The sequence below is a fragment of the Squalius cephalus genome (assembly GCF_949319135.1).
Source record: "Squalius cephalus genome assembly, chromosome: 11".
Lineage (NCBI taxonomy): Eukaryota > Metazoa > Chordata > Actinopteri > Cypriniformes > Leuciscidae > Squalius > Squalius cephalus.
Window position 1 is genome coordinate 22,785,785 of NC_137132.1, and position 11,205 is coordinate 22,796,989.

Here is an 11,205-nt window from a genome sequence, read left to right on the forward strand (position 1 = left end):
CAGATCACCCTCTTGTCTGGGTTTCATCCAGTTCCATCAGCAATGAGAAAAGCTGCTCACTCCCCTTTATAGAGGAATATGCAAATCAGAGAATGAAAAGCTGCAATTAATCCACATTTTACACACTGGCATGGCAACAGCTGCAATCAATGTGTCGAGACAGCATTGTATTTACAGAGGTGGATTTTGTGTGTTATAGGACCTAGATCAATGGCTTCATCATGAAATAGCTGAAGCGATCAGCTTTATATATTATATATATACACACACTCACCTAAAGGATTATTAGGAACACCATACTAATACGGTGTTTGACCCCCTTTAGTCTTCAGAACTGCCTTAATTCTACGTGGCATTGATTCAACAAGGTGCTGAAAGCATTCTTTAGAAATGTTGGCCCATATTGATAGGATAGCATCTTGCAGTTGATGGAGATTTGTGGAATGCACATCCAGGGCACGAAGCTCCCGTTCCACCACATCCCAAAGATGCTCTATTGGGTTGAGATCTGGTGACTGTGGGGGCCATTTTAGTACAGTGAACTCATTGTCATGTTCAAGAAACCAATTTGAAATGATTCGAGCTTTGTGACATGGTGCATTATCCTGCTGGAAGTAGCCATCAGAGGATGGGTACATGGTGGTCATAAAGGGATGGACATGGTCAGAAACAATGCTCAGGTAGGCCGTGGCATTTAAACGATGCCCAATTGGCACTAAGGGGCCTAAAGTGTGCCAAGAAAACATCCCCCACACCATTACACCACCACCACCAGCCTGCACAGTGGTAACAAGGCATGATGGATCCATGTTCTCATTCTGTTTACGCCAAATTCTGACTCTACCATCTGAATGTCTCAACAGAAATCGAGACTCATCAGACCAGGCAACATTTTTCCAATCTTCAACTGTCCAATTTTGGTGAGCTCGTGCAAATTGTAGCCTCTTTTTCCTATTTGTAGTGGAGATGAGTGGTACCCGGTGGGGTCTTCTGCTGTTGTAGCCCATCCGCCTCAAGGTTGTGTGTGTTGTGGCTTCACAAATGCTTTGCTGCATACCTCGGTTGTAACGAGTGGTTATTTCAGTCAAAGTTGCTCTTCTATCAGCTTGAATCAGTCGGCCCATTCTCCTCTGACCTCTAGCATCAACAAGGCATTTTCGCCCACAGGACTGCCGCATACTGGATGTTTTTCCCTTTTCACACCATTCTTTGTAAACCCTAGAAATGGTTGTGCGTGAAAATCCCAGTAACTGAGCAGATTGTGAAATACTCAGACCGGCCCGTCTGGCACCAACAACCATGCCACGCTCAAAATTGCTTAAATCACCTTTCTTTCCCATTCTGACATTCAGTTTGGAGTTCAGGAGATTGTCTTGACCAGGACCACACCCCTAAATGCATTGAAGCAACTGCCATGTGATTGGTTGATTAGATAATTGCATTAATGAGAAATTGAACAGGTGTTCCTAATAATCCTTTAGGTGAGTGTATATAGTCCACACACACACACACACACACACACACACACACACACACACACACACACACAAACAAAAAAGGAGTGACAGTGTATTATATTTAGAGTGATCATTCACCCCAAAATCTCATGCCATTCCATATTTGTATGACTTTCCTACTTCTGTAGAACACAAAAGGAGACTTTTTTTACTGTCAAATTCGACTTCATTTTTGGTCTGTTCCTTAAAGAATGAATGTCACCAATTTCATATGGTTTATTTCAAGCTTGAAAGCCTCAGTCCCCATTTTTGTCATTGCATGGAAAAGATCGGGACATTATTCAAAATGTCTCCTGCAGTGTTCCAAAGATGTAAGAAAAACTTTATGCCTGAGACAGAAGCTATTTTGTAATGGAAACAAAGCTACAGAGCTGCATGGTTTGGTCAGACAACCAAAGCCGGAGTGAATTGATTACAGTAGTAAAGTAAACATTATCCAGACGCCAGTTTACAAAAGTTATTTTGCTTACATAACACACGCCATGGTCTGTCTCCGGACTGCCGCCCTGTATCTAGGATCTGATGCACAACACAAGCAACAGGAAATGTGGCACTAAACTACACTCCAGTAAAATTACATCCCCACATCTGAATTTCCAAGCCACATTTTTGAACATTCGCCAATAAGCCATGTGACACAAAATTTGAACATAAACACAATGCTTTCTAAAATAGGCTATTACTAGACTGAAGACTACTCTCTCTTTCTAACACTTGAAATAAACATCACAAATCAGTGTTAAACGCTTTAAATTTAACTAGACATTTTGCTCTGTGCAGAACAAGAAGATTATGATTTGTTCATCACAACTAAATGACACGTTGATTAATTATTCAAATGCTACAAAGTCCCATGTGACTATATTACAACATTATAAAATTAAAGGCTTGACATGCCTCCTAATCTATCTTACATGCAGAAATGTCAGCTGTCTGCAAAGTTTTAAGCAGGTTTATTAGTTTATTAATAGCTGATAATGAGTAATCTCTATGTTTTAGACAGAGGAATCGTTGTAACTAATTTTATTCTCCTTTCAAAGAATTGCATAAACTTGCATAATGCACTGTGGGTTAAAAGAGCACCCTTTCTGCCCCAAGGGTTCAGAGATGAAACAGATATCTGAAGAGCTTACAAGTGGAAAGTCCTCTGGTACAACAATCAGACATCATTATTTGCATCCTTAATTGTGTAGTGCTATCAGAGCAGAGCTTATGCGAAATACTTTGAGCTATTTATATGTTTATTTAATTTACTTTGAGCCATTTATATACGTAAATAGAGACCTCACTGCTTGCCTGTCTTTAATTTATGGTTACATTGTTAGAATCAACATTATTCACCCCATGTTTTACCAAACCCATATGCAACGTGGAGAAAAAATGGAGAAGTTTAGAAGAATATACACTCTGCTTTCCCACCCCCAGGGGACTAATGTAGAGAATAGATAATGAGGGTATAGTGGGCGATTTCAGACACAGCATAAAAGTACATGAACATGAAATTGAAACAATAAGAGATTATGACATAAAAAAAATATTGTTTCAACTTAAAGTATTCGTGCTGCCTTAAAATTTTAAGTTTAGTCAACTTGTGACAACTTGGATATTTGAGTTGACTAAACTTAAAATATTAAGGCAGCACAAATACTTTTTAAAATACAACATTTTTTTACAGTAGTCCATTTGACTCATGCTTGAATCCAAGTCTTCTGAATCTATATGATAGTTTAAAGGAAAAGATTGAAGAGTGATTTTAAAATATATTAAATAAAAACTGTTATTTTAAATTGTACTAATATTTCACAATATTGCTGTTTTTACTGAATTTTTTGATCAAATAAATGCGCACAAGAGATCTTTCAAATCTTACTGACACCAAAATTTTATCCATTGAAAAACAACCACAACAAAAATCAATAATAGGCAGGAAGGTGACAATCTAATGCTAATGACAATTTATTTGTGAATGAAACAAAGCTGGGCGACACAGCAAGCTGGAAAACATAAGAAATCTTAAGAAGTCTTAAAAATCTCAGTTAAGGTGATAAGGAAACATCAATTTGTTGTGGCTGATGCTTGAATGTCCATTCTCACCTAGTTAACACTTCCATAACTCTTGTTATCCAACTGGTCAAATGTAATTATGTGCATGCTGAGTCATACTGGTCTTCTGTATTGGAGAATGACATCTCTAGAAGGGGTTAAATTGCATATCAAGGCCCAGGTCTTGTCGACCCATAGAATACTGTAGATGGCCATACCCACTAAACACTTTTTAAACACAATTCACACAATCTATCCATCCATCTATCTATTAATCTATCTGTTTTCAGAATCAAACGTAAATAATCTATATAGCACTTGGAAGGCTTGTATGTTGTTATGCAAATATTCATGTGCACATCTCAAAATAGTCTGATTTATGTTCACCCCAGTTTGCTGTAAACACATCATGCTCGAGGGTGCGACTTATTTTGAAGCTCACTGAAAACAACCTTGATTGTTGAATATTACCATTCTTGATCTTGCTAAAAATTCTGCATGTTTTACATATAAATAGATAAAACTAAAGATATGTTTGCAAATATTAAATTGGGAAGAAAGACATTTTATGAGTGTTCACAGATATGGCGCCAGCGTGAAAGAAGTGTCAGGACTGGGACGTGCTGACAGGCTGTACAAAGTGACACTGATTTCACTAGAAGTGACATATATGCCTTTTGGTTCCCAGATGGGCCCACTTGTCTGTGGAATCAGCTTTCAGAATTAGAGTACTTTGTTATTTTGCATTATTTAAAGATAATCTCCACATAGGTCTAACACTGAACAATACTTTTGCAGGAGAATCAAAGACACATAATGAATGACGATCTTTTAATTAACAAACACTACGATCTCATTATTAACTGAAGGTTATAGCCAAGATAATAGAATTTCCTTCTCTTAATTGGTTCAAGGAAGAACCATTAAAACAGTGTCCTATCACCTTCTTGCAGTCTTGTTCCTCATGACAGAATGCAAGTCAGACCATCTCATGGGAGTAACGTCTAGACAACACAACAAAACATTTCGGGGAAACTTTTCCTCCTCCCCAAGTGCTGTCTGGCAAGCAACAAACTTTCTGAAATGACTGAGTGATGACTTATGAATATGATAAATTTAATTATAGTGCTCTCTCTTTTCATAGAATATAGGCTACCCTAAGAACAGCAACGGCAAGATAGTCATTATGTTTTCTGAAAAGAGGACTATTAATATTCATTGAAAAGTAACTAATGATACCGACAAACAACTGATATTAATGTTTTTGTATTCATCAAATTAGCTTAATTTTATGGGAATATACTAGACTTTCTAACAGATATTGACATGGTCATGGAAAGCTAACTTAAAGTACAATTTAACTAAATGTTGTTATATTTTAAGAAAAAGTCGAATCCCCCAATTTCCAAATCTGAGCTGCATACCAAATCTGTGGTGTTGCAGTAATGGATGTTGCCCATTTAAGAAAAAAGGGGAACTGTCTGTGGTGTTACACTGAAAACTTACAGATTTTTACATATTTTCACCTAAATTTTGATATATTTTTTGATTAATATTTCTAAAATATCCCCATTTGTGGAAGCCATCATGATGGCAGCCTCCATTTTAGAAAAGTCCCCCGGTTTCACAGACAAGGCTTAAGTCTAGTCCCAGGCTAAAATGTATGTTTGAGCTGTTTTAACTGAAAGCAACTTGCACTGACATATCTTAAAATATGTCACTGCCATTGTTTTGTCTCAAGATGCACACCAGTAATTATACAATTTTTAATTTATAAAAGCTACTTAAATGCCCTAATTGAACTAAGGCCTAATCCTGGCTTAATCTAAGCCCTGTCTGTGAAGGCCTATATTAACTCCACAGACAATAAATGAGGCATTTATTGTGATCATATGAATAGAGCGGACAATATACAAACAGGGATGTTTTATTTTTACTAAAAACCATAGAATTTGCTTTAGGACATTCATAATCATATTTTATCATAGTTGGGGGCCTTAAGCACATAATCGCGCAAATTCATCTAAAAGCGCCAAATTTTGCACAGCTCAGGTCATACTGAAATGATTTAGCTAGGGCGCCAAGATGGCGGCCAAATCCAATATGGCCGCTGCCCGAAAAGGGTTCTGGCTATAACTTTTGAACCACATGAGTTACAAATACAGACTTGATATCTTTTTCAGCTTAATTGATCATGGGAAACACATAGGAATGTTAATATTTATGACCCGGTGCATCTGGACCCCTTATTCCTCCAATTCCAATATGGCCACTGTCCAAAAAAAGCAGTTTTGACTGTAGTATGGGGCCTTACACCCAACTGTTCGCGCAAATTCATCTACAAGCACAAAAATTTGGCACAGATGTAGCTGAGGGCATACTGAAATGATTTAGCCAGGGTGCCCGAGCCAATGTTCCCTGAGACCAAGATGGCGGCCAAATCCAATATGGCCGCCGCCTGAAAGGGATTCGGTTATAGCTTTTGAGCCAGATGAGATACAAATACAAAGTTGATGTCTATTTTACCTTTTTTGACCATGGGAAACCCATAGAAATACTTACATTTATGATTGGGTATATCAGCACCCCCCTAATTCCCTAAATTCAATATAGCTGCTGTCCGAATAAGGGTTTTGGCTACAAATTTTGAACCAAATGCGCTACAAATGAGGATGTGGTGTCTATTTTATGTTTATTGACCACAGGAAGTCCATTGGCAAATTTATATTTTTGCTTGCGTAAGTCTGGAACCTGTATTATTTTCAAGACTGTGGTTGAAAATCCTTTTTTTTTACCACAACTTTGAAGGTTATTCTCAATGTTGATTCATTTCCTTATAAAAGTGAAATGCTTTCAGTGTACCACAGGTGAATACATTTCAAAGTGTAAGAAAGAATAAGACACAATTATTATTGCAAGGCAATATTTATATTATGTCAAATTGTTAAAAGAATAATATAGTCAATTTGTCCAAAACTCTTAAAGGTTTGCTTACCATAACAAAAAAACAGCAATAACATGAAAACACAACAGTGAATTCTCATGGTCTCTCTCATGAATTCTCATTCTCATGGTCTCTCTCACATGAATTATCATTATCACATTATCACAATCACTGGATCACTCATCGTCTCCACCATCATTGTTTGTACAAGCACCCTCACATGCACATATAGAAGTGCAACGAACTCCGGATTTACAGCACTTGCAGTGCCCTTTACATGCTGTCTTGCAGCTACAGTGGAGGAGAATGGTGTAGGCTTTACTGCCTTCTCCGAGATTAGTCCAGTAAGGTTCCCAAGTCTTGCTCGTAGAATCACGATACCATCCCTTTTTTGCTCTTTTGATGTACTGAATCAGTGCAGCTTGGGTGGGAGGCAGGTTTTCGAGAGACTTGGTACCATTCGAGAAAAGGTGATGTCTAGCTTCATCTACGCGGCTGGAACCACAGCTCTTGCTGTACATGATGACGACCATACGCTCCACTCTTGGACAGTCTGTTCACGGTCTGAGGTGAGGGTAACCAGGGATTCTGTGAGATCTGGTGTTGCCTCCCAAGCTGCCCATGCACTCTTTTTCCCATGGCCCAGGAAGGCTGAGGTTGTGTCACAGCGTGGAAGAGTGGTAAGGCCAGTGACTTCTGGGGACCAAGATCCTTGCTGATTTCATGAGCAGGAATGTCCCTATAGTATTTTTCCACCTGCAAAGCCGATCCAGAGCTCTGTGAGGCCGAGTGTGTTGAAGAAGCGGATGGCAAGGATGACAACATCCCTGTCGACAGTCCGGACAAATGCCTTTTCATGGCCATTGGCCCCAGCATCCCATAGCCAGAAAAGGTGAAATATATATCAACTTTACATTTGTATCTCATCTGGTTCAAAATATGCAGCCGAATCCCTTTTCAGGTGGCGGCCATATTGGATTTGGCAGCCATCTTGGTCTCAGGGACCACTGGCTCAGGCGCCCTGGCTAAATCATTTCAGTATGCCGTCAGCTGCATCCATGCCAAATTTGGTGCTTGTAGATAAATTGCCGCAAACAATGGGGTGTAAGGCCCCATACTCAAAACTGCTTTTTTGGACAGCGGCCATTTTGGAATTGGAGGATTAAGGAGTCCAGATATACTGGATCATAAATATAAACATTCCTATTTGTTTCCCATGATCAATTAAGCTGAAAAAGACATCAAGTTTATATTTGTAGCTCATGTGGTTCAAAAGTTATAGTTATAGTTTAGAACCCTTTTCAGGCAGTGGCCATATTGGATTTGGCCGCCATCTTGGCCCCGAGGGTCGCTGGCTCCGGCGTCCTAGCTAAATCATTTCAGTATGACCTGGGGCCTCATTTATAAAACTTTGCATAGGATTTGCGTCAGAAGTGGCGTACGGATGAAACATAGGACGTGCGTACGCACAGAAATATTCGGATTTATAAAACCGTGCGCACGCACATCCTACGCAGTTTTCCCTTAATAAATCACAATCAATTCTAAATGTAGCGCAGCTTTTGCGGCTTCATGTCACGCCCATAGTTGCCCATAAATAGACCATGAAACGCCCACAAGTTAATATTCATCGATTGCGAAATCATGGCAAACACAGAGAGGAAAAGCAAGAAACGTAACTTCACTCACGCGCAAGCGTGAAGCGCATGATCAGCCATTGTGCGTCATTACGCATTGTGATGGCATCATGGCATTTTATTACCATCCATTTGATTGCATCTGACAAGTTACAGATGTGTTATGAGGATGAATTGCATAACATGCTAATATTATTGCAGAACATATTTATATCTGTTTGCAAATATGTGTTTGCATTTCTGTTGAAATCTTCATTTGATTTTGTTTGTTTTACACTGCAGATCGATCAAACGGGTTTTTGTGTAGGCTGTTAATTGTAAGACTTGCTTTGTGAAGTCTTCATGTTATTTATGAGACGCAGTATTGCCATTTCTTTTACACAACGGTCTACAGTTTCACACACTTTCACGTGTTTCTTCCATCTGCCGACGGTGTCGCCATTTCTCATTTCTCACCCGTTTTTGTGCGTACGCCTGGGTGAGAGCTTGCGTGAAGGACCGCACATTTTCCCGTCAAGTTTGCTTTTTATAAATACCAATTATTGCGTAGCTCGCGGCGTACGCCTTCTTTTGTGCGTACGCAACGTTTATAAATGAGGCCCCTGAGCTATATCTGTGCCAAATTTGGTGCTTTTAGATGAATTTGCACGAAATTACCTATTTATGTAGCCTACATCAAGATGTTAGGTCTGGCAACTCACCATAGACACGGCTCAATCCGAGGGGCGGGATAAACGGCTGTCTTTCAAATTCCCTCTGCACGTAATAGGACAGCGCTTCAACCAACCAGAGCATTTTCCCAACAGCGGAGCTAATGTTAGTTGATAGATTCAACTTTTGAATCTGGCCGGCAAAACTACGAACACATCTTCCCTTTTTAAGAATGACTTAAGTGCCGTTCTTGGCTCTTTTCTCAAAGAAAAACTTAACTCCAAGTCCTCCAGAGTCGCGGCCAAAGCCGATTTGAAAGACTGTTCGCCAGAAGCAGCAACTCTTCTTTGTTTTCAAGTTGCAGCAACCGTCGCAACTCTGTCGTCATTATGTTAAGCCCGCCCCGCCTACTCTATACACGATGTGATTGGCCTGACCCAATTTAGGTTTTTACAGCTCCGAAAGTCAACGGAGAGTTGCTAGACCACCCTGGCTGCAAAATAAATTTTGCTGCCGCTAGGGTGCGTCTAGATTTCTAGGCTACTATTTATGTGCTTAAGGCCCCCAACTACCACTCTTGTCAGGTATGGCAAAATTATCCATCTTTATAGACAGCATATAGATGTAGACCTTGTTTTAAGTCTATGGTGTTATATTACATCTGTGGTAAAACCTCTTAAAGTTTATTAGACTAAAGAGAATTACACAAACAACGTTATGCAATATAATTACTTTGATTTCTAGTTATTTGAAATAGGTATAAAAAGCCCAACTGCCAGCATTAAATTGCATGAAATGATCCCGTTGCTTCTTGAGACCACCTTTGAGGAAACTCATATACGGGAGACTGGGAGGGTGTAAACATTTGTCTGTAACATTTTTGTTTTATGTAGCCAATTTCAAACTTTATATAATATTCCTATGTTTATTTGCTACACATTAAAGTGGTTTTACGTCTACAACATATCCTTAAACTGTGTAAATAGATGTTGAATACAAAGAACTCAGTATTTCGTGTTGATTAAGCAGGAGGAAACGTACTGTATGTACTGAGTAAACTGAATTTGATGAATAACATTTTTGAGGTATGCAGATGTGTATGAATATGGGAATGTATACATCTGACTGCCTTCTCCATTTTTCCTTTGACCCATTGATGGTAAACTATGAAAGAGAATAATTTGGTCTGGGAATTGTTAAACAAGTTATGTAAAACTTTGTTGCAATTGCCGTTTTACAAGGGCTCACAGTTCTCTAGCCTTTTAACCTGAATCCAGTGCGAAACATGCAGTCTAAAAACAGCCTACAACGCAACCAGGTCGATTCCTGTGATTTAGTTATTGTCAGTGAATTAAATACATACAGTGCGACCAGTGTAGTCCAACTCTCGGAAAATGTTAGCTCATGAGACGGTTCTCACTGAATAAAACTAGAAAATGTGGGAAACAATGGCAGTGACATATTTTAAGATATGTCAGTGCAAGTTGCTTTCAGTTGAAACAGCTCAAACATGCATTTTAGTCTGGGACTAGGTTTAAACCTTGTCTGTGAAACTGGGGGATAGTTTAAAATGCAAGGGTTTACAGCTGTTTATTTTGTATTTCAATACTTTGCATTTTAAAATAAACTTCTAAATGTCTGTTAAGTATAACCTATGTAGCCTAACAAACAACACAACTTAATTGTTGGCCTTAGGTGATAAAAAGCTGTTGCAAATGTTGTACAAAATACATTAATAAAATGTGCAAAACTTTATGTTTTACTAACAAATTATATGTAATAAATTGGCTAATTAATTTAACTTACAGTATGTTTTCCTTGACATCTCATGATTCCTGAACACGATGCATGATGTCCAGCGCAGTGCGCTTTAGGACAGCCTTGCGCGCTTATTACTTCCTGTTGCGTGCACGCGCCCTCAATATGATTCCCAAACAAATTACCCTTATGAGTCGGTTAGTGTGACTATTGTCGTCACTGATTCCCGAGCTAATGGTTCATATGAGTCGGTTCTTTTTTACTGAATCAAAATACAGCGCGACCAACATACACACCTTTTCAATAACTGTTTTAAATATGTTTATCTGTTCGTTGAAATCTGTAAACTGGATCCAGAATTCTTTACAATCCACACCCCTACCGGTCTCCCTAACATTTTAACCGGTATGCCAGTCTTTCAAGTTTAGTAATGTTTACTGTTTAGCTAAAATGTCCCTCCTTTGTAGAAAAAACAACAACACCGAGCGCACAAAACGCCGCTATGTGATTTACGAAAAAGGACTACTTTTTTTCTCGGATTGTAAGACTGCATTAATTATTTTCTCTGACGAAGCACGTGTATTACGTAATTCACTAATTTGGTTATTATTATAATTTGGTTACCATTGTCAGCATCATCTACGTCAGACTAGGG

General features: G+C 38.8%; 1 long non-coding RNA gene across 1 annotated transcript in view; it reads left to right on the top strand.

Moving 5' to 3' along the window:
* The window catches only part of LOC307166689, a 428,201-nt gene that overhangs the window by 154,518 nt on the left and 262,478 nt on the right, over window positions 1-11,205 (top strand). The gene's annotated exons all lie outside the window — the stretch shown is intronic.